This window comes from Pan troglodytes, chromosome 9 (genome assembly GCF_028858775.2).
Source record: "Pan troglodytes isolate AG18354 chromosome 9, NHGRI_mPanTro3-v2.0_pri, whole genome shotgun sequence".
In the NCBI taxonomy this organism is placed as follows: domain Eukaryota; kingdom Metazoa; phylum Chordata; class Mammalia; order Primates; family Hominidae; genus Pan; species Pan troglodytes.
This window is the reverse complement of record NC_072407.2, coordinates 11,542,210-11,569,575: the sequence shown is the minus strand read 5'-3', so window position 1 is coordinate 11,569,575 and position 27,366 is coordinate 11,542,210. Positions and strand designations below refer to the sequence as shown.

General features: G+C 45.3%; 2 protein-coding genes across 6 annotated transcripts in view; one reads left to right on the top strand and one right to left on the bottom strand.

Annotated features, from left to right (window-relative positions):
- The window catches only part of LOC104008404 (basic proline-rich protein), an 80,132-nt gene extending 64,281 nt beyond the window's left edge, over nt 1–15,851 (top strand). Inside the window, exons 6-8 of the mRNA XM_063783585.1 lie at nt 3–72; nt 10,305–10,438; nt 14,588–15,851. The gene's annotated coding sequence lies outside the window, so the exon portion shown is untranslated. The remainder of the gene's footprint in view (nt 1–2; nt 73–10,304; nt 10,439–14,587) is intronic.
- The window catches only part of SYT9 (synaptotagmin 9), a 242,235-nt gene that overhangs the window by 33,603 nt on the left and 181,266 nt on the right, over nt 1–27,366 (bottom strand). The window lies entirely within an intron of this gene.

Genomic DNA, 27,366 nt, shown 5'->3' with positions numbered 1-27,366 from the left:
AGGACCAAGCTGAAGAAGCCCCTGTCTTCCAGCGCATGTTATTCCCATGACAGATGCTAAAAGTTCAAGGGGGTGAGTAGAAACGTGGAACTGGCATGTTGTCGTCCTTTCATATTCTATTGATTGACGCAAATCCCGGGCCCGAGTCCTAAGTCATTGGAGTCAAGACCCTGACAAGAGTGTGCTGGGGCATATAACAATGAAGAAATAATACCATCTACCTTAATCTGATAGCTCGGCCAGTTATTTGCCTCATGATGTTGGATAAATTAGTTAAGCCTCAGCTTCTTTTATCTGGGGAGACAAAACTGTTTACTTCACAGGGTGAGAGTTAAACTGGGGATGCCTGTACAGCGCTGAGCACAGTGGTCTGGATAGAGTAGAAAATGTAACATTGGATTATTATTCATCAGAGGGATCATATTACAGGCAAAGCATGCCTGCTTGGGAGGAGGGCAATGACTGGCATCGGGGAGAAGGCAGACAGGAGTTGAGAAGTTAGCTGGGCACAGGGGAGGGGGTGGTAGTTGGGCAGGCAGGAGAGGGTTTAAGGTGGTGGGAAGAGCAGGGGCCCACCAGACCCAATGCTCACAAACATTGGGGAATGGACGAATAAATGGGTACATGAGGAGAGACAGTTCAGGCCCTCTCTCAAACAACTCTAGGAGAAAAGCTGGTCTGAGGATGGCTGTGGCTTTATTTTCTAGGATAGCCTGGTCACCTTGCTTCCTGTGGGTGAAGCAGACTTTGCCCCTTGAGATCAAACCTGGCAGGCTGTGCTTTCCACACCCCCGGTCCAGTTGCTTCTCTTGTCCCTACTGTCATCATATCCTGCCCTGTACTTCCCCTTCTCCAAACCAGTCCCCCACTTCCACTGTCTCCAGCCTTCCTCTGGTGCTCCACACCTACCTCCCCTACATCCTTAATCCTTCATGTAAACTTTGTATCCACTTTCTCACTTCAACTGAATCCTGGTTCTCTTTTGAAGTCACAACACTTTCTTTGTAGCACTCTCAAGAGGCCACTTAGTCCCTCACATTCCATGCATCTGTGCACCTCAGGGTGGCCTGGCAAGGTTGTCGCTTTTGCTCCTTTTTTTTTTTTTTTTTTTGAGATGGAGTCTCACTCTGTTGCCCAGGCTGGCTCACTGCAACTGTTGCCTCCTGGGTTCAAGCAATTCTCGTGCCTCAGCCTCCTGAGTAGCTGGGATTATAGGCATCCACCACCATGCTCGGTTAATTTTTGTATTTTTAGTAGAGACAGGGTTTTGCCATGTTGTCTAGGCTGGTCTCAAACTCCTGATTTCAAGTGATCCGCCCACCTTGGCCTCCCAAAGTGCTGGGATTACAGGTGTGAGCCCCCATGCCTGACCTCTTTTGCTCCTTGATGCCTTTGCTCCTCCACTTTCTTATAACCCTCTGAGTCTTGGCTTCTCCTCCCTGGTTCCATCAGCAACACCCTTGGCCACCCTCCTTAATTCTGTGAAGACTAAGCCCCTGCTGCTCCCAGTTTTCCTTTCCACCTCAAGCCCTGAATCTGCCCCACCCCAGTCAACTGGGCCTGGCAGCCTTCTCATCCTTAGTGATGACCCATCCACCGTGAAGCCACGACTGAAAAGAGGGGTTCAGGTCTCTGGGGAAGCTGTAGAGACCCTGCCCCTCACTCATTGGGCCTGCTAAAGAATTACGTTTGAAGGCCTATGAAAAGTGAGTTATTTTGAGATAATTCTTTTTGCTCTGTAGAGCAGGTTTTGCCACTTTTTCAAACTATTTCAGTATGTCTGGAAGACAGAACCACACACCACACAACATTGGAGATGCAGGGGGCACAGTTGCCATTTTCAGCGTAGACTGACGTGCATAATCACAGCATGAAATTGCAATCAATAAAGCACAGTCATCTTGCTAAAGCGGCACACTCACAGCAGATGCTGTCTTCCTTGGAACAGGAGGTGTGTGCTGCTACCCTGTTCCGCCTTGAGGCGAGCCGCAGCAGGGATATGGAGCCCTGAACGGAGAAGATGTGCATGAGGTGTCTGTGTCCACACAGGCGCCATCAAAGGCAATGATGTTTTCCCCAAGTCTCAAGCCAGATCCCTGCACCTGAGTATGGCGCCCTCTCACTGTAAAGGCTGCATTCAGAATAAATCCCAGATAGAACCAGATGGCTCTGAGGCCCTTCAGAGAGAAGGCCTCCCCATTTCTCCTCAGTTTCACAAAGTCACTAGATTGTCTCAACAATATTTAGGATATTTGTGAAATATCCCAAAGTTCACGGGACCCCGAGCCCCATGGTTATTCTCTCCTTGCAGACTGTCAAGGCTTTGCTTAAAGCCCCTACAGAGAGGCAGAGCTCATGCTGTTAGGCAAAACATGAGATGCTGTTGGTGAGGGTGTTTTTCATTCAGCTTTTTAGAGTGTAGACATTTGAACGTGCAATCTTCTGAAACCATACAATGACTGTCAATGAAGGATCCCTAATTTGTGAGTCAGGAAGGAGTTTGCACACTTCATGCTGAGCAAATGAGAAGCTGAGCCCACCCTCTTGCTCTCATTCAGCCAACACTGGGCACCTAGTTGTATGCTGGGGCCTACACAATGGCCTCAGGATTAGAGATGAATGAGATACAGTATCTGTTCTCAGGGAACTCATAGTTGATTCAGGAAAACCAACACAAAATTACGAAATAGCATTATGGGAGCTATCACAAAGATATATATACAGAGAAAAGGTTATCTGTATGGCCTCAGGATTCAGAGATGAATGAGATACAGTATCTGTTCTCAGGGAACTCATAGTTGATTCAGGAAAACCAACACAAAATTATGAAATAGCATTATGGGAGCTATCACAAAGATATATATACAGAGAAAAGGTTATCTGTATGGCCTCAGGATTAGAGATGAATGAGATACAGTATCTGTTCTCAGGGAACTCATAGTTGATTCAGTAAAACCAACACAAAATTACAAAATAGGATTGTGGGAGCTATCACAAAGATATATATACAGAGAAAAGTTTATCTGTATGTTGAGTTCGAAGGAAGTGAATGTTTGTGAGGGAGCTTTGTGTAGCTATCGCAGACAAAGAGAACAGCATGAGCAAAAGCAAAGTGGCACCACAGAGCAGTGTTGCCAGGGTACTAGAAGTGGCCTGTGTGCTGGGGCTGGGGCATAAAATGTTCAAAGGCAGTGATGGGCTGTGCCTCCAGATAGAGAGGGGCCAGGTTGTGAAGGCCTCTGTGTGCCCTCTAAGGAACTTGGGTTCTAACCTATAAAAGGAAGCCACGGAGAGCCAGAGAGAAAGATGGAGAATTGGGGTGAGGTACCAGGGTGAGTCATGAAGGGGGCAGGCAGTTCCCTGAAGTATTCACTATGGTACAGGAAGGTGGCCACATCTGTCCCTGCTCAGAGAATCAGCGATATGAGGGCAAGATTGATCAGACCCCGAATCAGACAGTTCCAGAACATTGGAAAGCCTTAGTGGTGCATCAGACAGAGTGACCTCACCAGCTCTGCAGACACACACACTTCCATGTTGCCAAACTGCAAATAGTGAAGCAAAAGGGCACCAGGATGTATGCCTCTGGGCCCTGAGGTGGACAGCCCTGGCGATGCTGATGTGTCCCATGCTTCTCTCCCAAGCTCCCCTCAGGGATTGGGTCCTCACTGCCCAGTGGATCATTCATGATTCAGCAGTGATTGCAGGAGGCCTGCGGAGCTGACCAGGGACCAAAGTGGGCTCACAGACAGAAAGGCAGGGCAGGAACCACCTACCCACATTCTCCAGGAGGAGGGGAGGAGAAGCAAGGAGAAATGAGGGTATTGGTCTTCCGCCTCTGGAGAGGGAGCTTGTGGGCATCCCCTCCTGCTTCCCCTTGAGGGAATCAAGGCAGAGTGGCTGGCGGGGTATGGCCAGGGAGGGCTTTTTCTTCCCTTGCTCCGGGAAGTGCTAGGATCTAGGTTCCTAAAAGACCATCCTGTGGTACCTGTGGTACCACATGCTAATGTTTGGGATCAGGAAGTTGTCATGTTGTCACTGGCTCCGGAGATCACTGGACAGGAGGACCAGCCCAAGAGTAAGCCCTCCTGAGAGTTCTCAAAGCAGGAGAATCAGTGTTTCTGGCCAAGACTCCATACACCTCATGAAGCCTGGTTTCTCCTTTAATAATAATGATACTAATAATAGCTAATATCCATTGAGCACACATTAGGTACTAGGCACTCCTGTAAGTGTTCTGCATTTATTAACTTATTTAATTCTTACAACTCTCAGAGGAGGTTAAAAATTAATCTTCACTGTACAGTCCTTCCAACGATAACCATGATTATCCTTGAACATAGAGACTTGATATTCCAGCTCCATGATTTCAGCAGTTGGGAGCTTTTCATTTCCTTTGCAGCCCTTGGCTCGGTGATAGGCACAACTATAAGGTCAAGTGGGTGTTTTCCAGGCAAGTCTGCCACGTGGACTTGATGCTGTGCCTGGGGCTGGTTCCCAGCTTGGGGCTCCCACATAGAGGTGGCTTATGCCAGGGCAAAAGCCAGCCTTGTGTCCAGTTCTATGCCAGCTACAAGAGCTGGGCTTTTTAGTAACTTCAGCACAGGAGCCACGTACCGTGTGCAGTAGGGTAGGATTGTCTGAGCCCAAACACTGGCCAGAGGACTAGTGCAGCCATCTGGAAGAGTCAGCTCACAAAGAGGAGACTTCCTCAGGGCCCCACTGTATAGACAGTGCCTCTGGGATTCCAGTGTTAGGAACAGTCTCAAGAGGATTCAGCCCAAGACTCCTGTCTATTAGAAAAATTGCCTCCCTGGCTGAAAGAGGCCAGGAAGCAGTTGCATCCCTGTGGGCCGTCTTCCCAGATGCTGCTTTGTGTGGTGTAGAAAAAAACAAAAAGTGACTTAGGTCAGAAACTTGAGGCATGACTATATCCCACCGTCAGCCAGCGAAAGCCCATGAGAAAGAGAGAAAAGGGTGGTTGGAAGTGTAGGAGGAGAACAGGCATATTCAGGGTACCAGCAGTGCAGCAAGGTTTTTGGAGAAGCACCAGGCTGGAGCCATGAGAGGGTAGGGTCAGGGAGGAGGGGTACAGAGGGGGACTGCAGTCAGGGGCTCCCAGGCGACCATCCCCAAGGGAAGTCAAGGTCAGAGAGAGCAGAGAGTGGCCGTGGAGTCCAAGGCTGGACAGTGAAGCCCAGGGGCAGTCCCAGCCCATGCCACATATGCTTTCAGAGGCCCTGGTTCCCACTGAAGCACATTTTTGGACATTTGATTTCTCCCTTCTGCTTCTCTCCTTTTCTTGTACATACATGTATGTTGAATAATATCAATTATCAAAGTTTACCTAGCATCCATTAAGTTCCAGATGCTGTGTTAAACATGTTACATTCATTTTTTCATTTAAGTCTCACACAGCTCTGTGAGGTAGGATCTATTGTTGTGTTGCTAAAGAGTGGAATAACCTGAGGTTTAGAGGAATTTAGAAACTTGCTCAAGGACACACAACTCAAAAATGGCAAAGCCAGAAAGTGAAGCCAGCTCCAGCACTCACGCTTTTAAATACCACACTCTCTCCTGGGTTCCCAAAGTGAAAAGACCCCATCCTGACTTTGATAAGTGGATGACAGCCCAGGGCCCTAGCAGAATCCCAGCAGGGGAAGACTCTCCTGGAAGCTCCTTGGCAAAACAAGCCACCCTCTTGTCTGTCTCCAGCCACTGACCTCTAAGTCCCAGTGCTAATCCTGCTTTGGAAAATCACAAACTCCATGGGAGATCAAAGGCAAAGTCCCAGCTCCTGCCTATCAATCCATTCCTGCTTGGCCCTTTATGTGGTGCAGGCCCCCAGGGAGGCAGCAACCACAAGCCAGGAGATACTCTCGGCTCTGCTTTCATAGAGAAAGCCTCCATTGGCTATGGAAATTGGGCAATTTTTCACTTAAAACCATCTGAAAACAAACTTCAGTGCCTTCAAAATTATATATTCACAGAACATTTCTAGACTCTGGAATAGGATTAGATGGTAATGATTTAATTGATGGTTAAGTGTGTAGATAAAATGAATATGCTGAATTCTTTCCGTAATTATCTCTCCAAGGAGCCCCAGCAGCTGTAATTACTGTCTGAGGCCAAAATTACAAACCAGCTGTAGTTTTAAGCAAAATACATTGCAGCCTCCACTGGATCATTGAAGAAAAGTCGGTCACGACCAGCACAGAGGCCCACTAGGACCCATCGAAAAGGGAGCACAGCCCTTGAAGAAGTTCATTCCCAAACCTCAGGGAATATGTTCTGGCAGCATTGTTCTACATCCTGGTGCCTCACTGTCACTGCACGCTGCTCTCTCCTTGCAGCTGGAAACCCTTCTTCCTCCCCTAGGAAGATTTCTCAGACCTGTCAGTTCATACTGATCTCTCACCCTGAGGATTAGAGAGCAGGCTGAGCAAAAAGAGGCACTATTAAATCTCAGCCCAGGGAGGATGCAGGAGCCCTCATCGACCTGCAGGTAGACTGGCAGTCTCACTACAACTCAGAGTCTGTACCCTTTTTGTAGCCAATAGGCCAAATTAGGTTCTAAATCTACTTCTATAGTAACTGGAATGTTACTTCTATAGTAAACTGGAATGGCTGCTTCCACTGATCAAATGAATCCAATCATGACCAAATTCTCTATAGAAGCTAAGCTCTTGCCTGAATAGTTACGCAAAATCCATGCATTCATTCAACAACCGTCACAGAATTATGGAGTACCTCCTATGTGCCAGGTACTATGTGAAGGATTGGGTATACAATGGCAAATGGAGCAGATATGGCTCCTGCACTATTGGACTGTGGCTCTTGAATTATCCTTCACTTGACTTGGAACCTGCCAACAGTCCTGTCTGGGACATTAGGATCTGCATCTGGAGATGAGGTGGTGGGTAGAAGAGAGTTTCAGGATGAAGTGCGCATGCTGAAGGTGAAGAACGGAGCACATGAGCTGCTGATTTCAGCTGAGCTGGCTGGAGACACTGGCCTTGGCTCCCAGGAGCCTTGTCTGCTCCGCAGCCTCTTTCATGCATTCAGCACTTCCTGAGGTGCCTACCGTGTGCACGGGCTGTGCTCTCTGTGGTTCACTCCTTCTACCCCCTAAAACATGGACCCCATGCCCTATCCTTGCTGTGTGGAGCTCTTGCTAGGTATGACTAAGACAGAATACAGTACCAGGTAACACCATAACTGTTATTAAACAATCTAATTATTTTCTTATGTCTATTTCCTCAGCCAGATTGTAAATTCTGTGGGGGATGGGACCAGCATTTCCCCATTATACCTCAGTGCCAGGTAGGGTGCTTTGCACTTGCTCAGAAATATTCGGTTTAAAATAAATTCTCCAACTCCACTTCCAAAGGGGAGGCCAGGGGATTCCTTTTCAGGTGAACGTGTTAGGCAGTCGGGTCTGCAGAACAATGAGCAAATCTAGACTTCCACAAGGGCACACCAGAATCCACTCATTCCCATTCAAAAAGTCCTCTCTCTCATTCTCATTCCTTCTTTCATTCTCATTCTCATTCATTCATTATCTCTCTCTCTCTCTCTGCTTTTCTCCCTCTCTCTCATTTTCCTCACTAGACTGTGTACTCCTGGAAGGCAGGCGCCATGTGTTTTTATCACTGAATCCTCAGCGTCTGGACATCGCGTGGCACACAGGGCCCCTAAATACGTTTTTTTTGAATGGATGTATCAATGAACCCATCAGAGTCCTGAAGAGTTACCTGCAGTGATGTCAATGGCCAGGGGAGGGCAGCAAAGGGCAGCAGAGCTGATGGCAGATGCCCTAGGAAAGGCCTACTGCTCTTTGAGAGACAGATGCTTGGCATTGGGTCAAGGAACCCATTACCCATGTGAGTATTTGGAGATATTGAGAGCCCCAGGACTGGAGAAAACGGCTGACAGGAATCCAGAGAAGCCCAGTGTCATAAAGGAGGGGGACCAATTTGAGTGGGGAGCTGCAGAAGTGGGTGCCCAGTGCTGGGGGTGAAGGTGTGTGGAAAGAGGAGCTGAAATCCCGATTCCCAGCAAGATAGTCTAGAGTCACAGTGTTGGCAGCACGAGTCCTGTGCTGAGCTCTCTGGGACTCCAAACATGCCTGAAGGGCTTTGCCTCTCTGGTTCTTGAAATGACAAGTGTTCCGAAAGACGGCTCTGACACCATCCTCCACCCTGGTTTGCGCTGCAGAAGAGTGGGAGGAGAGAGCCAAGAGCAGGCCACAGCTGTGTGTGTGTGGAGACGTGTTCTCCAGCCCCTCTTCGAGTCCCACCACAGGGGAGGGAAATGGCAGCGTTGGGTCTGTAGAGGAAAAGCTCCTCCCGTCAGCCATTTTCACTGAGAGAAGAGCGTTGATGGCATGTGCAGAGACATGGCAGGAGGCAGTGGGGTTGCTGGGATCATCTCTTATCTGGAGAGTTTCTCAGTGGGCGCTGTTGGTCTGGCAAGCTTTGAGATTCAGATTTCATTTGCTGCCCTGTGGTGTCTGTGCTGGCTTGAGCTTTTTGGAATAGGCTACAAAATGGTTTGCTCCCAGGAGGTGGATAATGGAGTGCAGAATTGTCATGAGAAGAAATAGGGTGCCTGTGGGGGAGAGTCATAGCTGGAAGGTTGGCTGGGTATTGCCAGGGGAGAAGGGGATGGTGTTTTTCTTGGTGTCCCAGAAGAAGGGATCCATCTCCAGGGCTGAACCTGTTTGGCCCACACAGTCCCATTCCTTTTGCCAGTGACTACTTCAAAAATTGGCATACTTCTGGCCATGATGTGTAAGGAGCCAGTTTGCTGGGCACTTGAATAAGTTTTTCCTTGCTCTTAACAGAGAGCTACAAGAAGTGTGTTTTCCTGTGGCTACTTTCATGTCTGGATGCAATGCCTAGACCTGCATCCATCTTGCGACCAACCTGAAGATGAACAGAAGGGAAGGAAGGATGGCCCAATAGCCTGGGAAGAACTGGTGTTCCTGATACCATCATTCACCACAGAATCTACAATCCCGGAACCCCCCATCCTTAACCAGGGAATCTACAATCCTATCTCTAGACCCTTTGTCCAGATGCTATAGTTTCTTTGTTCAATCTAGTTTGTGTCAGGATTTCTGTTCATTACATCAAAAGTATTCTAATACTTGTAGCAAAGCAACTGGAGAAGTTTTCACTTTGTCTTTAACCAAAGAAGACTTCCAGGAAACATCTCCTCAGTGGGTTTCTCCCTCACCACTGGATTTTTATCTCTGTACTAGTGCTTTGATTTGTTTTAGGAGTCTCACCTCTCCACCTGTCATATTTCCCTGGCAGGCTCATTTCTGCTAATGCCCACAATATGTGTATCAATGAGCTTTCAACGTTAGGTACACAGCTCTTCAGGCATGTATAGCACATTAATCTGTCTGCTTCTAAGTGGTCTGTTGACATGTTTGGGTGCCAGTTATATCTACAAGGCTGTGATCATTGTCCTGGGTTATTCTGTTTGTTCTCTCTGCAGGATGCATTAGGACACCCAAGGCCATGGCCATCACTTACATCTAGGATTCAATCTTATCTCCTGTGAATCACTGGAAACCTCCTGTCCTGGAACCTTTTTTTTCCACATCCCACTGGATGTCATTCATAGCAACTGGTCTTGTGGGTTGTCTATTTTATTGTGTTGTCTTACTCTTCCTCCTGGTATCAGTTTTTAAATCCTCTTGATGAGATCAGCTGATCAGTCGCTAAGCAACATAGTCCCCCATGTCTTTGTAAGATTCTCTGCACTCATGGCTAGAATGATTTATTCTGGTATCTTAAGCTGTGTTTCAGAACCTCATTCTAAATATCAACCTATTCTTGTAAGTCCACTACTGATCATCTTTAGATATTCTTCAGTCTTCCAGAGTTCCAAAGGGCAGTAGGAAGAAGCAATGAAAATACCACCTGTATTCTCACATCTTTCATTGTTCCACTCAAAAAATACCACCATGTTCACTTCTGGTGGAACGTTTATGTCCATGAGAAGCAGTGGCTTTGAAGAGTTTTGGCAGACTATGGTGCCTTACTCAACATTGGGAAGGTATCTTGCCATCAGACCTTTTGGGTCTCCATGAAACTTCTTATACCCCCTCTAGGAAAAGTCACTAACTGTGATCTTACTGAGCTTCTAAACACAGCATTTTTTTTACACTTAAGTGAGCGGGGGTCCTCCTCATTTGTGCTTCTCTTCTTGTAAGGGTGACTTCCTCCCAGTAGGATGAATCTCATGCCTATTTGTGTTATTTTGCTAATTCCAGTTTCTTTTCTACTCAGGGGGGTTCCAACTCTTTTAAGGTCTCATCTTCAGCACTTCTAAACTGTGGGAAACTATGTGAAAACAAATGGAGTGGCCAAACACACCATTCATCACTGTGCTTCTGGACAGCTGCAAGTCCATACGTGTTCCGGTGAGTCTTCAGGTTGTACGGGAACAGAGGCTGAATCAAGGTAGTGCAATGAGAGTCTAGATGGGAGTGCTTATGGTGTTCTATAATAAAGTACTCATGGAACAATAATAGAAATGGATTCTTAGAGAAGCCCAAGAGAAGGAACTATGATTGCCTCATTTCCCTGACATTTCTAAGTTTGGTGGCATAATCTAATCGACCCAACCCACCTTGGGGTGCCAGGCCATGTCATAAGTCACTGGACAGCCCATAAACAGGTTTCTGGGAACATGTCCCCATCTTGATCCAATCACCTGTGGCCAGGACATTTTACAAACCTCGGTGGTTAGGGCTGCTTGTTCAACAGATATTAGGGGTGAAGTTGTACATGCATGCAGGGGAGGCTGAGATGGTAGGCCCCGTGAATAACATGTTCCAGGGTGGGCTCTGCCTCTTGTCTGCTCTGTAACATACCCCTGCTTCCTTGTCCTGACCTCTCATTTGCTAAAGTCTGATTTCCAGCTTTGAAGTCTCTGCTCAATCTCTCCAGCCTTCTGCTCATGTCTTCACCTCCTACCTTGCAGCCTGTCTTTTGACTTGATGTTGCTTGACTGCAATTCCTGTGACTTGGCCTTGGGGTCCACTCCCATGAAATGCTTCTCTGGCAGCCTTGGCAGGTGTGTCCCAGTGTTCCTGAGTTCCAGTGTTCCTGGCTGTGTCCTTGCACCAGAGCAGGTTGCTTGAGATTAGACATGCTCCTCCCTCCTATCAGTCCACCTTGGCTCTGACACTTTCCTCAGCCTCCTTTTCTTTGCCTGCTGGAGGACAGCAAAGTTTCCCAGAAGGTTTAAATTTACATTCTCGGTCAAGGTCTCACACCATCATGACACTGAAGCAGACAGAGTGACTTCCTTCTCTTCTAAGCTGTGTGCATGCCTCCATGCCCCTACTAGTTTGTATAATTCCAGTTTCTATAATTTCTTCCGTTCTTTCCTGAAACTTTGTGCTTTCTGTTAAAGTAGGTTTTTAGGGATATTTTTCAGGTCGGTTCATCCCTCTGAATGTCTTGGGTTTGTCTGATTGAAGCCAAATGGACACAGTGAGTGTTTCCTTTCTGAGTGGAGGGAGGTGGCTCTTGCATCACCTTTGGGTCCTTTAGAGCTTTAGAGTAAATGCTCAAAGACTGCCCACAGCTGGATTTGCTGGCTGTGAATTAGATCTGGGAGGAGAGGACTTAGCAGGAAAAAGCTTCTGTATCTAATGCTGAAATCAGAGATGAAGTCTGAACAGAAGTGCGACATCCAAGAGTCAGGGGCGGAATGTAGGAGGTGCATGGGATGACAGGGGCGGGGCTCTGATCTGAGAAGGGCAGTTTCAATGTGCACAGCAGAGCACTGGGGAGGGGATGTGTTGTTCCACACAAGCTGATGGAAGTTGATAGAAGAATAGGAACAAGGCTTGGATGGTGGCAAAAGACCTACCTGCACCAATGTGAAAAAAGGGGCCCTTTCAAGGCTGAGCCAGGTTGGAAGAGGGCAGAGCTGCTTCCAGGACACCAGAGAGTGCAGCAAGTATGCAGAGAAAACCTGGGCACCAAGAGACCTGGGAGAGAGGAGGCAGATGGGTGGGCCAGAGTTCTGGTAGTTGGGAAAGGTGATAGAAAGCACTGCATTAATGCTGGGTCCTCTGCCCTTGTACTAAGAGCAGCACATGGCTGCCTCTGAATCCTGCCCATGGAGTAACATTTGCTTCCATATGCCACAAAGATGAGATGGGGCCCTGATGTGCCTCTTATAGGAGGGCAGAGCATCCTGTGTGCTCTGTGAGAAGAGCTGGGCCACGTATCTCCAGGTCAAAGCCCGTACAGCAGTTATCTCCTCCCTCTCTTGTATCTTCAACCTTTCCTTTCCTATTGGGAAGGATTTCCGTATTTCCAAGAGCCTGCTCAAGTGGGGTCAGCATGTGTCTCTGGTCACCACCCTCTCCCCTGTGGAAGGCTGACAACTCCCCCATCTATACAAAATTTGAAACCACCAATTATATGATTGACACTATTACACTGGAACAATTTCCTGTCAGACTCCCCCACCAGACTCTTTACAGGCCGGTGCTTCACCTACATCTCTCTGTCCACAGCACTTGGTGTAGTATTCGCAACCTAGCAGGAATGAAAGAGTCCGTGTGGAGTCAAGCACCTCAGGGAACCCCTTCATAGCAGTGACACATACCTCCAACAAGAATTGCCTCTTCCTTCCTTCTGTGGCTTTGCACAGCATTTTTCTTTAATTATAAACACAGTTGGTCTCTCTATGCTGTTTAGGCTAAGCACAGCACAGCTTCAAACTGGAAGGTTAAATATTTGTGGTAAAAATAACTTATTTGTGCCCATGCAAATGTGGCAACACAAACTCAGGCATGTAGTGTTCTATGCAGAGAAGCTAAAACCAAGGAATGACATTAATTTCCGGTGAAAATATGTGATGACAATCTTAGAATTCTGGCTTTTCAGAAAAAAAAAATCACTCTAGAGGGTCCTAAAAATATGGGCAGTTGGTGATGAGTCCATATTCCTTCTTATCACTCCCACACTGGATCCAAATACAGTGGTCATTTTCAAAGTGCATATCACACAGTGTTTTTTGAATCCATAATGGGCAGTGGCCCATTATGGGTTTGTGAAATTAATTTAATGATTGTGACCAGTAGTCTATTTTTAACGAAAAAAAATTAAAAAGTGCATCACATTATGTGTATTAATTTCGTGAAACTTTTGTTTCAGTTTTATATCTATGTCCATGTCATGACTGAAATGTATATCTAAATGTGAATCAATGCCAAGAACATTTGTGGCACACTGCTCCCTTCCATGTAGAACTGGGGACTTATTGAAATACTGTGCTACACCTTACATTCTTAACACTAAAGTCTTTGTGAAGCACTCGAAATTCCAAAAGCCAGAGAAATGAGAAACTTGGGCTATCTCTGGAAAAGTTATCCTTATTTAAGCACTACAATAGAACAATAAAAAAATAAGCTACTGGAAAGCCTGGGTAGAGTTACAGTTTCCCAGAATCTTAATTGGCTGCAGAAAGGAAACAAACACTTGTCCAGCATCTTTCACTGCTTTCACCAGATATTATGCTAGGTGCTTTCATGTATGTTGTATCATTTAATCATCCTCACACAGTTATCTAAAACTAGCTACTAATATCCCCATTTTACAGAGGAGGAAATGAATCCTCAGAGAGATAAGATAATTTGCTCAAGCTCAGCAGCTCAAAGTGGCCGAGCTGTAATTAGGTTCCTCTTCCTGTTAGACACTAGTAACAACAGCACAACTGAGGTCGTCCACCAGGAAGTTGAGCTGGGTCACGTCTTCCTCTTTGATTAAATGATTTTGCTCTCCTCAATTTGTCTGCTTCGATCACAGTAGCTCTTGCATTTATCTGTTTTAGACCTTCAACTTTCAAATTAGATTTGACTTCATCAAAGAATTTGGCCAAAAACAAACAAACAAACAAACAAAAAACCAACTGGACACCACTGTATTAAACAAGTAATTCAAGTCTTTGTGTGTATGCTTAAGTTTGCTAAGAGCTCTTACATTTGTACATATACATGCATATAAACAGCATATTACAAATAATCTAGAAACATATAGGAGCACCATGGACCCTCAGTCTGAGATCCGACTAAGCAACTTCTCATTTTACAATTCAAATGCAAATCCATGTTAATCCTACTGAAGATACTGTCCCCACTTTCCCTCCCTCCAAGGCCACCAAATTCCTTTCCCTGTGGCTGGCTGCTGCACCAACACTTCTCTCCCTTTTCCTAACCTGCTCTTTCTTCAGTTTCTTTACTGCCCGGAAGGAACCTTATAGGGTAACCTACTACCCTACCCACCTCAATAGCAAGCATGTCCTGCTCAGCAGCACAGAGCCTTAAAAACAGAGGCCACCTAATGTTCTCTTAGCATGGAGTGGGTAGTGATGGTGGAAGGGCTCAGTCCTTAAATTCCAAGCCCTCCTCTCTAAAATTGGAATGGGTGAAGTCCTGAATCTGGCCCAGATCTGTTTCTCCTATAATAGTCCTGGCTCACCATTATTTCCTGTCTCATGGAGTTCTCTTCTGGTCTTTTCAGCTGATTTTTTTTTTTTCTTTTTCTAGATGAAGTCTGGCTCTGTTGCCCAGGCTGGAGTGCAATGACACAATCTCGGCTCACTGCAACCTCTGCCTCCTGGGTTCATGCAATTCTCCTGCCTCAGCTTCCCAAGTAGCTGGGATTACAGACATGCACCACCACGCCCAGCTAATTTTTGTATTTTTAGTACAAACAGGGTTTCACTATGTTAGTCGGGCTGATCTTGAACTCCTGACCTCAAGTGATCCACTCCCCGCAGCCTCCCAAAGTGCTGGGATTACAGGTGTGAGCCACTGTGCCCGGCCTTTCAGCTGATTTTCCAATCAAGAAGTTATATCAGTCTTTGTCTGCAGTCGCTCAAGGACTCTCTTTTAAAGTGCAGAGACTATCCACCTCAGCTATAGCACAGGGCTCAGCACTGTATTTCCAGTTATGGAATACAGTTATTTCATATATGTTATATTATTCTTAATTCTGTCCCCAGTTCCTGCTACTGAGGAAGTCCATACTCAGCAGGACAGTCTCTTGGTCTGCCATGAATTCAAACACAATCTGTAAAGACAGTGAAGGAAGCTACATCTGTGCATGGGGGCTTTAGAGAATTATTGGCTTGAAGCAATAAGAGGAACATCTGGGCTGAGTAGTCCTCGAAGACTCTCATGTGATTCAAAAGTCCTTTTCTTCCTTATCATTTCCTCTCTTGCTATCAAGCATCTCCTCTGGCAGCAGCAACTGGAACTAAAAGTGATTTCTCTATAACAGCGAGCAAGTTTCTCATGGCCTTTGCTATTAACTCTTTCATGCCTGCTGACCTACAAAGGAATCAGGAGGGCTGGTGCTGGAGCAGATGGCGCACTGTGAGTGATGGTTTAGATTCTGCCTGGACTCAAACCATTTGGTTGATGGCAGGAACCTTGATTTTCCCCCTTCTTATCCTGAGAGTGTAGGGTTTCTCTGAATTATTATTTCTTTCTTTGCAAGGATCCCTGGATCCTCATTCCTGATATAAGACTAGTTCTAGGTAAGTGCACATTCATGTGATATATTGGTTCCATACTAGGCAATGGAAGTGCCACATTATCTGTAAGGAGCAGGAGAAGAGCCATCAGCCCCAATCCTGGGAACGAACTTTCTGTAACTTTAAGAAACATAAAATTTTAAATGCAACTGAAAGATTATATTCTGTCACCTCCAACTACTGACCCATAAATACAATAGGCACCATGGAGGCTAGGATAAAGTGCAAGTTTAAGATTATAAGTGTGCTCATAATAAATATTGACAACATCATGCCTTCAATGTTATCAATGTTGATGTCACCCTGCAGGCCCAAGGTAGAGAGGTAGAACTGCTCCCCTGGCTGCCCTGCCATGCTTTGGGGTCATGTGATACGATCTTCCATAGCCACGGGGCCTTGGTTGTCAACTTATTCCTGAACTTTGTGTGCCAAAGTGAGTCCAGCTTCCACACCCTTCACCTCCACCACCAGGCTGATCCAGACTGCCAGGCTATGATCCTCCAAGCAGGATCCTACCTTGATCTTAAAAACTTCCTATGAAGAGCTCTACCATCATGTTTTCTAAAACCAGAAGCCCACCCTAATCCCTGCCTGGCTTTTGGTTCCTTCATTAGAGGCAATCACTGCCATAGAGAGCCCCACTCACTATCCCTCCATAGACGCTCTAGAACTAGGTTGGGAGCACGAGATGCTCAGCCTTTATATTTTGTTATCTTGAGCCACATGGGAGTCTTTGAGGACTACCCAGCCCAGACATTTCTCTTATTACTGCAAGCCAATAATTCTCTAAAGCACCTAAGCACAGACGTAGCTTCCTTCACTGTCTTTACAGATTGTGTTTGAATTCATGGCACAGCAGAAGACTGTCCTGCTGTGTATGGAGTTCCTCAGTAGCAGGAACTAGGGACAGAATTGAGAATAGCACTAACACCAGAAATACAGTGCTGAGCCCTGTGCTGTAGCTGAGGTGGATGGTCTCTGACTCTGTGGGCCTCTCTGCAGCCAGTCTTTCTGTTGTGAATAAATGTTGCTGGCTCCAACTCAGCCTTATTTTTTGATGTGATTCTGACTCCAGTCATTAAGGGGGATGTCTTAGTCCTTTTGGGCTACTATAACAAAATACCTTAGATTGGATAATTTATAAATGACAGAAATTTATTGCTCACAGTCCTTGAGGCTGGAAAGTCCAAGATAAGGTGCTAGCTGATTTGGTGTCTGGTGAGTGCTAGCTCTCTGCCTCATGGATGGGGCCATCATTCTGTGTCCTCATATGGTAGAAGGGGCAAACAAGTTTCCTTGGGCCTCTTTTATAAGGGCACTAATCCCATTCATGAAGGCAGAGCCCTCATAACCTAATTGTTTCCCACCTCTTAATACCAGCACATTGGGGATTAGGTTTCAACGTATGAATTTTGGGAGGATGCAAGCACTCAGACCATAGCAGAGAGAGAATGCAGATAAAGCCCAGCAAAAAGCACAAGCAGATGTGGATGTATTTGGATCCACTTCTCCGTTCCCATTTCCAGGACTTCATTAAGCATTAATAACAGGAAGAAAAATTCAGAATGTTCATATTTTAAAATTTATAGTCGATCTTAATCCCTTTGGATGGTATTTACTTTCTTGATTGGTATATTAGTCCATTCTTGCATTGGTATAAAGAAATATCCAAGACTGGATAATTTATAAAGAAAAGCAGATTAATTGGTTCACAGTTCTGCAGGCTATACAGGAAGCATGGCACTGACATCTGTTTGGCTTCTGGGGAGGTCTCAGGAAGCTTTTACTTATGGCAGAAGGCAAATAGGGAGCCAGTGTGGCAAATGGCAGAGCAGGAGCAAGGGGGGTGGAGGTGCCACACACTTTAAACCAGATCTTGCAAGAACTCACTCACTAGCATGAGGGCAGCACCAAGCCATGAGGGATATTATCCAAACACCTCTCACCAGGCCCTACCTCCAACATTAGGGTTCACAATTCAACATGAGATTTGGGCAGGGACAAATATTTAAACTATATAATTCCACCCCAGCCCCTCCCAAATCTCATGTTCTTCCCATATTGCAAAATACAACCATGTGTTCCCAATAATCCCCCAAAGTCTTAGGTCATTCCAGCATTAATTCAGAAGTTCAAAGTCCAAAGTCTCATCTGAGACAAGGTAAGTGCCTTCTACCCATGAGCCTGTAATATAAAAAATCAAGTCATTTACTTCTAAGATACAATAGAGGTACAAGCATTGGATAAACATTCCCACTCCAAAAGGGAGAAATTGACCAAAAGAAAGGGGCTAGAGGCTCCATGCAAGTTTTAAACCCTGCAGGGCAGTCATTAAATCTTTTTTTTTTTTTTTTTTTGAGATGGAGTCTCACGCTTGTTGCCCAGGGTGGAGTGCAATGGCACAATCTCAGCTCACTGCAACCTCTGCCTCCCACGTTCAAGCTATTCTCCTGCCTCAGCCTCCCGAGTAGCTGGGATTGAAGGCACCTGCCACGACGCCCAGCTAATTTTTGTATTTTTAGTAGAGACAGGGTTTCACCATGTTGTCCAGGCTGGTCTCGAACTCCTGACCTCAAGTGATCCACCTGCCTTGGCCTCCCAAAGTGCTGGGATTACAGGCGTGAGCCACCATGCCCGACTGTTGTTAAATCTTAAAACTCCAAAATAATCCTTGACTCTATGTCCCATATCCAGGACACACTGGTGCAAAGGGTGGGCCCCCAAGGCCTTGGGCAGCTCTGCCCCTATGGTTTTGCAGGGTTCCCCCCCAAGGATGCTCTCATGAGCTAGGGTTGAATACCTGTGGCTTTTCCAGGCACAGGGTGCAAGCTGTCAGTGGATCTACCATTCTGAGGTCTGGGGGCTGGTGGCCCCCTTCTCATAGTTCCCTTAGACATTGCCCCTGTGGGGACTCTGTGTGGGACCTCCAATCCCACATTTTCCCTTAGCACTGCCCTAGTAGAGCTTCTCTGGGAGGGCTCAGCCCCTGCAGCAGGCTTCTGCCTGGGCACTCAGGCTTTCTCATACACCCTCTGAAATCCAGGCAGAAGCTGCTAAACCTTCACTCTGGTACCCACAGTTAAGCACCTGCAGGCTTAATGCCACATGGAAGCTGCCCAAGCTTATGGCTTGCCTTCTCTTAAGTAGCAGCTGGAGGTGGACCTGGGCCCCTTTGAGCCATGGCTAGAGCTGGAGCAGTAGGGATGTGGGGAGCAGTGTCCTGAGGCTGCACAGGGCAGTGGGGCCCTGGTCCTGGCCCACAAAACCATTCATCACTCTTAGGCCTCTGAACCTGTAATGAGAGGGGCTGCTGCCAAGGTCTCCGAAATGCCTTTGAGGTCTTTTTCCCATTGTCTTGGATGTTAGCACCTGGCTCCCTTTTAGTTATGCCAATATCTCTAGCAAGTGGTTCCTCCACAGCTTGCTTGAATTTCTGTCTTGAAAAGCTTTTTCGTTTATTGCCACATGGTAGGCTGCAAATTTTCCAAACTTTTACACTCTGCTGCTTCTTTAAATATAAGTTCCAACTTTAAGTCATTTCTTAGGCTGTCAGAAGCAGCCAGGCCACATCTGGAATGCTTTGCTGCTTAGAAATTTCTTCTGCCAGATACTCTAGATCATCACTCTCATGTGCAAACTCCCACAAATCCCTAGCGTATGGACACAATACAGCCGAGTTCTTTGCTAAAGCATAACAAAGATGACCTTTGCTCTTGTTACCAATAAGAGCCTCATTTCCATCTGAGGTCTCATCAGTCTGGACTTCACTGTCCATATTACTATCAGCATATTGGTCACAACCATTTAACCAGTCTCTAAGAGAGTTCCAAACTTTCTCTCATCTTTCTGTCTTCTTGTAAGCCCTCCAAACTCTTCCAACCTTTGTCCATTACCCAATTCCAAAGCTGCTTCCACATTTTCAAGTATCTTTATTGCAATACCCCACTTCACTTCTGGTACTGCTTTTCTTGCATTGCTATAAAGAAATACCTGGGACTGGGCAATTTATAAAGAAAGGAAGTTTAATTGGCGTATAGTTCTTCAGGCTGTACCAAAAGCATGGTACTGACATCTGCTTGGTTTCTGGTGGGGCCTCAGGAAGTTTTTACTCATGGCAGAAGGCAAAGGAGGAGCCAGCATCTCACTTGGCAGAGCAGAAGCAAGGCAGGGTGGAAGGTGCCACACACTTTTAAATGACCAGATCTTGCAAGAACTCACTATCAAGAGGACCGCACCAAGCCATGATGGATATGACCCAAGCACCTCCCATCAGGCCCCACCTCCAACATTGGGGATTACAATTCAACATGAGGTTTGGGCAGGGACAAATATTTAAACCATATTAATTGGTTTTATGACTGCTCTTTAGTAAACTTTACTAATATGAACACTTACTATTAATATGTAAAGCATCTAAGCACACACCATTCAGATCCTAAGCTATGAAGGAAAAAATCACCCCATTGTTTTCCTGCCTTATTCATAACTGCTTCTGTTTCTGACAATTTGAGTATAACTCATCATAGTGTACCATATACCTAAAAGTTACAATTGCATTATATAATTTCTCAATGAATTGTAAAGTTCCCCTTGCTTTATAGAAACCCTCTTTTCTTTATTTCAAGCATTTTGATTATCAATATCATCACATTTTACATCCTGAATTTTATCTAAGGTGTGAAAAAAATATGTAATTCTACCACCAATGACTGAAGACTTTAAATATACATTTGAGTTTTACATAAAAATAGATAATGTAGAAATAAAAATAATACTAGAATTGCTAAAATTATTGTGTTAAAAGAGTGTAGATCTTCATTTTTGTTGTAAATAAATGAATTGCAGTACATCACATAAGACATTGAAGGGAAAGGACAGCTATGTGACTGATCTTCACTCCTGAGGAACTGTGCCTTTATCAGCTCAAGGGAGTGATCATAAAATGAAGAGCTTCCCACAGGCCCTGAGACTCCATGTAGAATTTGAATAACATATAAATGCAAAAGGAAAACAGTTTTTTTCTTAACCTTATATAATATTTGTATGTCACTGAGAGTCAAGTGTCCCTCTTTTCACCATGCTTGTTTTAACACACAAGTTAATTATCTGAACATTAATAATTTGCTCCATTAGGAAAACTTTAATGGGAGTCTACTGTGGGCCACACACTTTGTTAGGTATTGGACATACCACAGTGAGCCAGGCAGAAGAGCTGATCTCGCGACAGCTTTGGGAATGGTTCTCTTCACTCCCAAAGAACACCAACTGGGGCAGTGTGAGTGTTCACCTGTATCCTAAATAAGATGTTTTTCATTTCAAATAAAATAAATTCTGCTTAATATTGCTTACACAACCAAGGGAATATATACGTTTACATACTTATAAAGGCCAGAGGTAACACTATGTTTGGGAGAGGTTTGATTTAGGAGCTCAACCACATGACTGAGAATCTGGTTTCTTTGTATCTATGGGCTTGGTTTCTCCCTAAACCTGGATCTTCTATAGAGATCCAAAGAAGCCACAGCTGTTCCCAGGGTATATAGTGCTTTGTTTATATCCAACAAGAAAGAGAGAGCATCTTTGTCCAAACATTCACACCAAATGTTTTATAATACTCTTGGACTGAATCAGCGTATGCAGTGGTAATCCTTATGGTTAGCTTGACAGGTTTAGCCTGGAACTGTCATATGTACCATCACCAGAGACAAGGATGGAGCCAGGCTCCCTAGAATCATTAGTCAGAAATCAGGGCCATCAGAAAAGGGGCTTGATGCTGGGGAGGCAACTAATAAATATTCACTCTGTCGGTGTATGGGTGCCCACAGGACTGGGCAGGATCTTTTGTGAGGTTCCCTTCTGCTTTTTGTTGCTGGAGTGTGAGTACTAAAACCACCTATTCCAACACAGACCCTCCATTAATTTGGCTGTACTATTCTATTGTCTTCATTACTACAACTTAAGTGTTCACTCATGGGACTTCCCAATTTCTATTCCTTAGAAAGCATCAACAGTTTACACCCCAAGACTCTTTGAATCCCAGGCTCAAAATCCTCAACTTGCTGTTCCACCTCAGCTATTATACCATGACACTGATCCAATCCTAACCAAGGTCCCCACCTCCCCACTTCATCTCCCTCGTCACATGGAGAGACCCACCTTAAACCACACTTCAAAGTCTCAACAAATGAGACTCTGCCCTTCCCCTTCCATTACCTGGGAAAGCAATAAACTCAGCTTTCTCTTATCAATAGGTTGTTCTGGTGATGTTTGGAAGACAGCATTTGACAAGTGCGTCTTCTGAAAGATTCAAATCCAGGAGCAGTGGGCTTCCTGAATGTCCTCTGCCAGGGTGCTCTGCCTTTGCCCCAGGCCCCATTCCCCAAGAGGGAACAGTCTTCCTCCCACCAGACTATCAGGAGGGAGTGTGTTTCTTTCAGAGAGTGGCATAAACCACTCTGGTTCATTTCATCTGCGGGGAAAGAACTGGCCTATCATGTTAGCAATCACCTCTGAATGCCATCCCTGGAGATGGAGACAGCTGATGGCTCAAGCCCATTGTCATCCACCTTCCTATTTAATAGCTATTCAAGTGTGCAGCAGGGATGCTCCAAGGCAGTGACTACTGGAGCAAGGTCATCTGTAATGACAGGAGAGTCAAGATGCAGTCGACTTTCTGTTCAGGCAGAAATGTTATTTTCTACCACATTGTCATTATCTTTTATACCTCTAGTGTTTACCCTAAGTACTCCTATGTTTTGTATGATTACTATCTCTACAAACCTTCAGAAAAGTCACAAAAGTCACCCATCCCTGACAAAGATGAGAAAATGCCTACCGTCTCTCTCTCTTTTTTTCTACAGATAATTCAATACAAGAAAGAAGATTTGCTTGGGAAGGTCTGAATGGCCCTAGCTTTGTTTGTTAACCATAACCTCTACCAGCTGGAAACACAATGCCCCACTAATACTAACAGTGCCTGCTTGTCCAAACAGCATTCTGGCCACTTACAGCAATTGACACAAATTCTAACAGGTCTGTTAATGTTTTTCAGATCCTAAACTTGTAGTAGATTTTTATGTTCTCTGCAATCAGTTTTGCTTCAGCGGCCCTGCAGGTGTTTATGCGTGCTGGCATGCTAAATCTCACCATTCAAAATAGTTTATTTTTTACAACAAAATCTGAAGAATAATTTCTTCATTTTGTCAAAAAATACCCCATTCCTATTATTTTTCTCTTCTTTATCTTCACAGGTAGATGGGGCAAAGCATTACCTTGTGTAAAACTGCTGCTAAAATATATTCCTAGTGAGAAAGGTCAACTTGTGGGCTAAAGTCCTTGTCACCTCCTGATCAGTTTTCACTTAGGGCACAGCAGTCTGCCATTCACCATTGGGATCTCTGTGTGTTTCTTCTCTCTTATGAAAGGAGATATTGAGTGCTCTAGGACTTGGCTGCCTACATCAAGTAGAGGGGGACCCTCATGATTCACTAAGGGGCCTCAGTTCTGAATATTTCTCATTATTCAAAAATGCAAAGCCATTGTCATTACGTGGCAGTTTATTGGAACCAAGGGAGGAATTGGTCCCTTTTCATGTTCTTCTCCTAAATACAGCAAAGGTAATTAAAACTTGGAGCTTAATAAGGGCCATCTCTATTTGAACAGCCTAATACCAATCCATTCTCAATACCTTTTTACACCTTGTCTGAAGTGACTTCTACTGTGTACTCCACTGCATGGGAATTCTGGAACTTTAGAAGGGAACTCAATTCATTCTACATATATCTCATTCATTCATGTTTTTTCATTTGTTCACCAAATGCTAACTCAATACCTACGTAACAGAGATAATGTTCTTATTGTCTGTAAATCAGAAAATGCATGCATTGAATAAACACCATATATTCTTAGAAGCTGAGGGCTGATAACTCAAGGTAAATGATCAGCTAGTCTCCTATGAAATAAGTATCTTATTTCATGTTACATGTAGAAATGACCATGTAACTTTATCTTAAAGCCAGGCCTTATTGAGAAAAAGGGGATCCAAATTCCAAATGTTTCCTTACATGTTGAGAGGAAACCTTGGAGGTCTGAGCATGAGTCATAGGTAGAGAGAAATCATGCTAAGATATATAGTGTTTCCACCAGACAGGAAGAGGAAGCAGAGACCCTTTGGCAGAAGAGACACAGAGAAGAGAGGAGGAGAGGTTCTGGCTTTACCGTTCAGGCTCGAAACCCCAAGTTTAGATGGATTGAGGGGGAAGCTTAAGGCAAACGTGACCCCTGGGCCAACACAGGCTAGAGGAACAATGTAGAAATGACCGTGTAACTTTATAGGCATGAAGAAGATGCCTGTGATGGCACTGAGTCTCCTGTGGCTCCCTCGTGTGCCCAAATGCCTGAAGGATGTGAGAGTATTGGTTGTTAGAATTTCAGGGAATTCCACCAAGTGGGGAATGACTCTGTATTAAGGGCTGCAAAGAAAAGCTCCCAGGCCAAGCATTGAGTGGGAGGTGCTACCTGCCCTCAGGGATCCACAGGGACTTCAACAGCTGATGTGGGGTCTCATCAGCCTCAAGGTGGCCAAGTTTCTATGCTGAGACTATAGCCCACAGTTACACCAGCCATGATCCTCAGCAGCAGAGGTAGTGATGATGAAGTCTGATGCCCAAAGACAAGCAGAACAATATGCACAGTTCCAGCCAGTGCCACGAGGTAGCCTTTGTACTTCCCTATACCTAGCTGGGACGGAGGAAGGAAGGAGAGAGGAGACCCCTAGGAAGAGGAGAAAATAATTATCCCAAAGAGATTGACGTAACCTGGAAAAAACCAAGAACTACTAATTAGCAAGATAAAGTTCGTTTACCTCTTCCTGTTTCTTACCAAGATGGTATGTATCCTTTTAGATAATAAATAAATTTATGTTTTCTTGCCCTATTTTAATGTGATTTAAATGTTTCTTGTTTTTTCTATTTTCATTCATAACAAAAATTTTGTTCTCAGAGACACTGAGACATGAGACACGATGCTGGACTATATGGGGGGAGCACCTCATAATATGGGCAAGATATTGCAGCAGCATGTAGCCCTCCACGTCCTGACTGCTCACTTCTCTTTTGCCATCCCCTAACACACGTATTAGGCTTTTGCTATGTTCATTTACCTAGCCCATAAGCCACTCCTTCAGAGGGCAATGCATGGAATTGGCAGCCTTGGTTCCCCACCAACTGACAGGGGTCTGGAATTCAGGTGTTTCCAAAGACCTGCAGTCTTGGGTGCCTTAATGCTTGCTGAGTAGCAGCACTTTCTAGGACTTTCCCTATTGTATGTTTCAGTCCATGCTTTTCTTTTTTTCTTGTCTCAGTGTTCTTCCCTGCTAGTCTGGTTCTCAACAAGACCCAAGCCCTGCAACACACCCAAATCCCCTTGATGGGAACCTGATTTCCTACGTGGCTTTTCCCAGTCACCCCATGCTCTCCCCACTCCCATCTTTCCTGGTGAATTGCTCCTTTCCTAAATCTGTTGTGAATAACAATTTGGCCATAGTGCTAAAGCCTCTCACTCCTCACTTTAAATTCCTTTGGGAAACAGTCATTCATGTTCATTTTAGACAATTTCCCTGTCCTGTGCGGACTCTTCTCAAGAAGTCTACTCCCAAAACTCCTGCTGAGGTAGGTCCAGGTCACATTTTCATGACCCCAGACCTACAGCAAATTGCACCGGGATGGACACCTAATCAAATCTTGGGCAATCAGATACATTCTCCTGGGCATATGTGGATCTCCAAGACTCCAGATAGGCCCTGCTGGACACTTGATAGATAATATCTAGAGATGGTTTACACGGGCTGCTTGTGTAACTACAAGTCTGGGTAACTGACAGTTGCTGTAGTCCTTTGACTCTAAGTTTATACCCTACTAGAGGCTGAGGGTGATAAATGAGGGCTCTGTTTATGTCTGGGCATCTAACTGCCTTCTGGTTATACTTGGCATTATGTAATTCTGAGTTGAAGAGGGGCAGGAGGCTCAATGAGCTGGTCCCAGCAGACAGTCAGACATGCAGAACTTTTGTAGCTGTATGTACGTGTATGCACAAAGGCTGAGCTTGGAGTGAGGCAGACATCCAAAATGGGGCACGCCTTGAGTAGAACTTTGGTGTGTGGAATCCTACACCTATGCCTATAGGATAATATTGCTGATCTTGACTATATATTCTGATTGGATTCTCTTTCTTCTTTTAGAAAAGTGAAATTTCATTTAACCAGATAGTGTCTGTGTCTCATCTTCCCACCAAACCAAGATTAGTACTTATTCATACAACAGATGTTACATGGCACTACACAGGGAAGCGATGAAAACTTGGAACTATTTCCTATTATTCTCCATGAGGCTTATGATGTTGGTCATCTTGACATACAGGAGGCAGGAAAGGTGTTGTGATATGGCCAGGCCAGAACCATCTTCTCTTGAATTGGTGGAGGAGGGTGCCGCGCTAAGGGAGCTCTTAGAGCTCTGTCATCTGAGGCCCTATGGAGGGGGTGCTCCGATTCCTAAGCCCTAGGCAGTCTGCTTGGGGGAGTTTTCACAGCTTTCCAAACCTTTGGCATCATGGGGAGTAAAGGGAGCCCTACTGGCTGACCTTTGAGTGTGCAGTGAATTCATCCAGAATCCCTGCGAGAGAAACGGATTTTTGAACTCACTGGCTTTGAAGATTCCATCTGCCACCTGCCCTGGCAAGGTCAGGGTGTATTGGATGCAACCCTGAGCAGGCTGCCAGATCTCTGCAGGGCTCAGAGTTTAGACCTAACCAATTCCTCAGCAGTGAAGAGCTTCTGCCAGGCCAGCCTCCCTCCATGCTAAATCCCAGGGCCCCCATCTTCGTTCTCTCTCCCTCTCTCTCTGTCTTCCATACACACATGCTCATGAGTGCACACTCACATACTCTGTTATCATGAGCACCGAGATTTAATTGCTGGTTTTTGTTTTAAAGAAGACATTTAAAAGGTTCTTAGAGAGCATAACAGCAGCCTGTCTTTAAGGCCAAGGAAAAGAGGAAAGAAACAAAACTTAAATATGTGCATCTGTGTTTAGCCAAGTACTGGATGACCCCTTCCCCCACTCTGAGATGATGGCTCACTGGGGTGCAGGAGTGGTGGATTCCCGGCCTTTCTCTTATTCTCCATGACACACATGGATGATATTTCTTCATAGGACATAGTCCCATAAGGACACGCAGCAGCCCCTCAGAATGTGGGGCATACATAATAACAACTATAACTGAAAACTTTACTGAGTGTTTATTATACATCAGCTACAATGCTGCATTTCATATAAATAGATTGTTTAATCCTCACCATCCCTCTTGTGAGACAAGCACTGTTATGGCCACTTTACAGATGAGAACACTGAGGTTCAGAAGGGGAAAAACAAACATCTAGTGAGTGGCAGGACAGCAATTCGAATATAGGTCCTTCCAACTCCAAAGTGAATGTTTCTGGCCAGTCTGCCTGTTGCCTCCTCCATCCTTACAGCTGCTAACGAAGCATGGCCAACCTCTCCAATACTGTTTTTCATCTCATCTGGTACCATTGCCCCAATTCTGCCAGCTCAATGTTCATTTTTAAAAGAAAAAGCATCACTTCCTCTCTCAGGATGGATCTGGAGTCCCAGACGTGTACTTCAAAGAGACAGGAAGCAACAGGGAAGAGGCAGCCTCCCTCTGCCTCTGCTTATAGGAAGGTTTGCCCTCCCCCTGCTTATATGAAGGCTTGCCCTTCATATAAGCCGCACA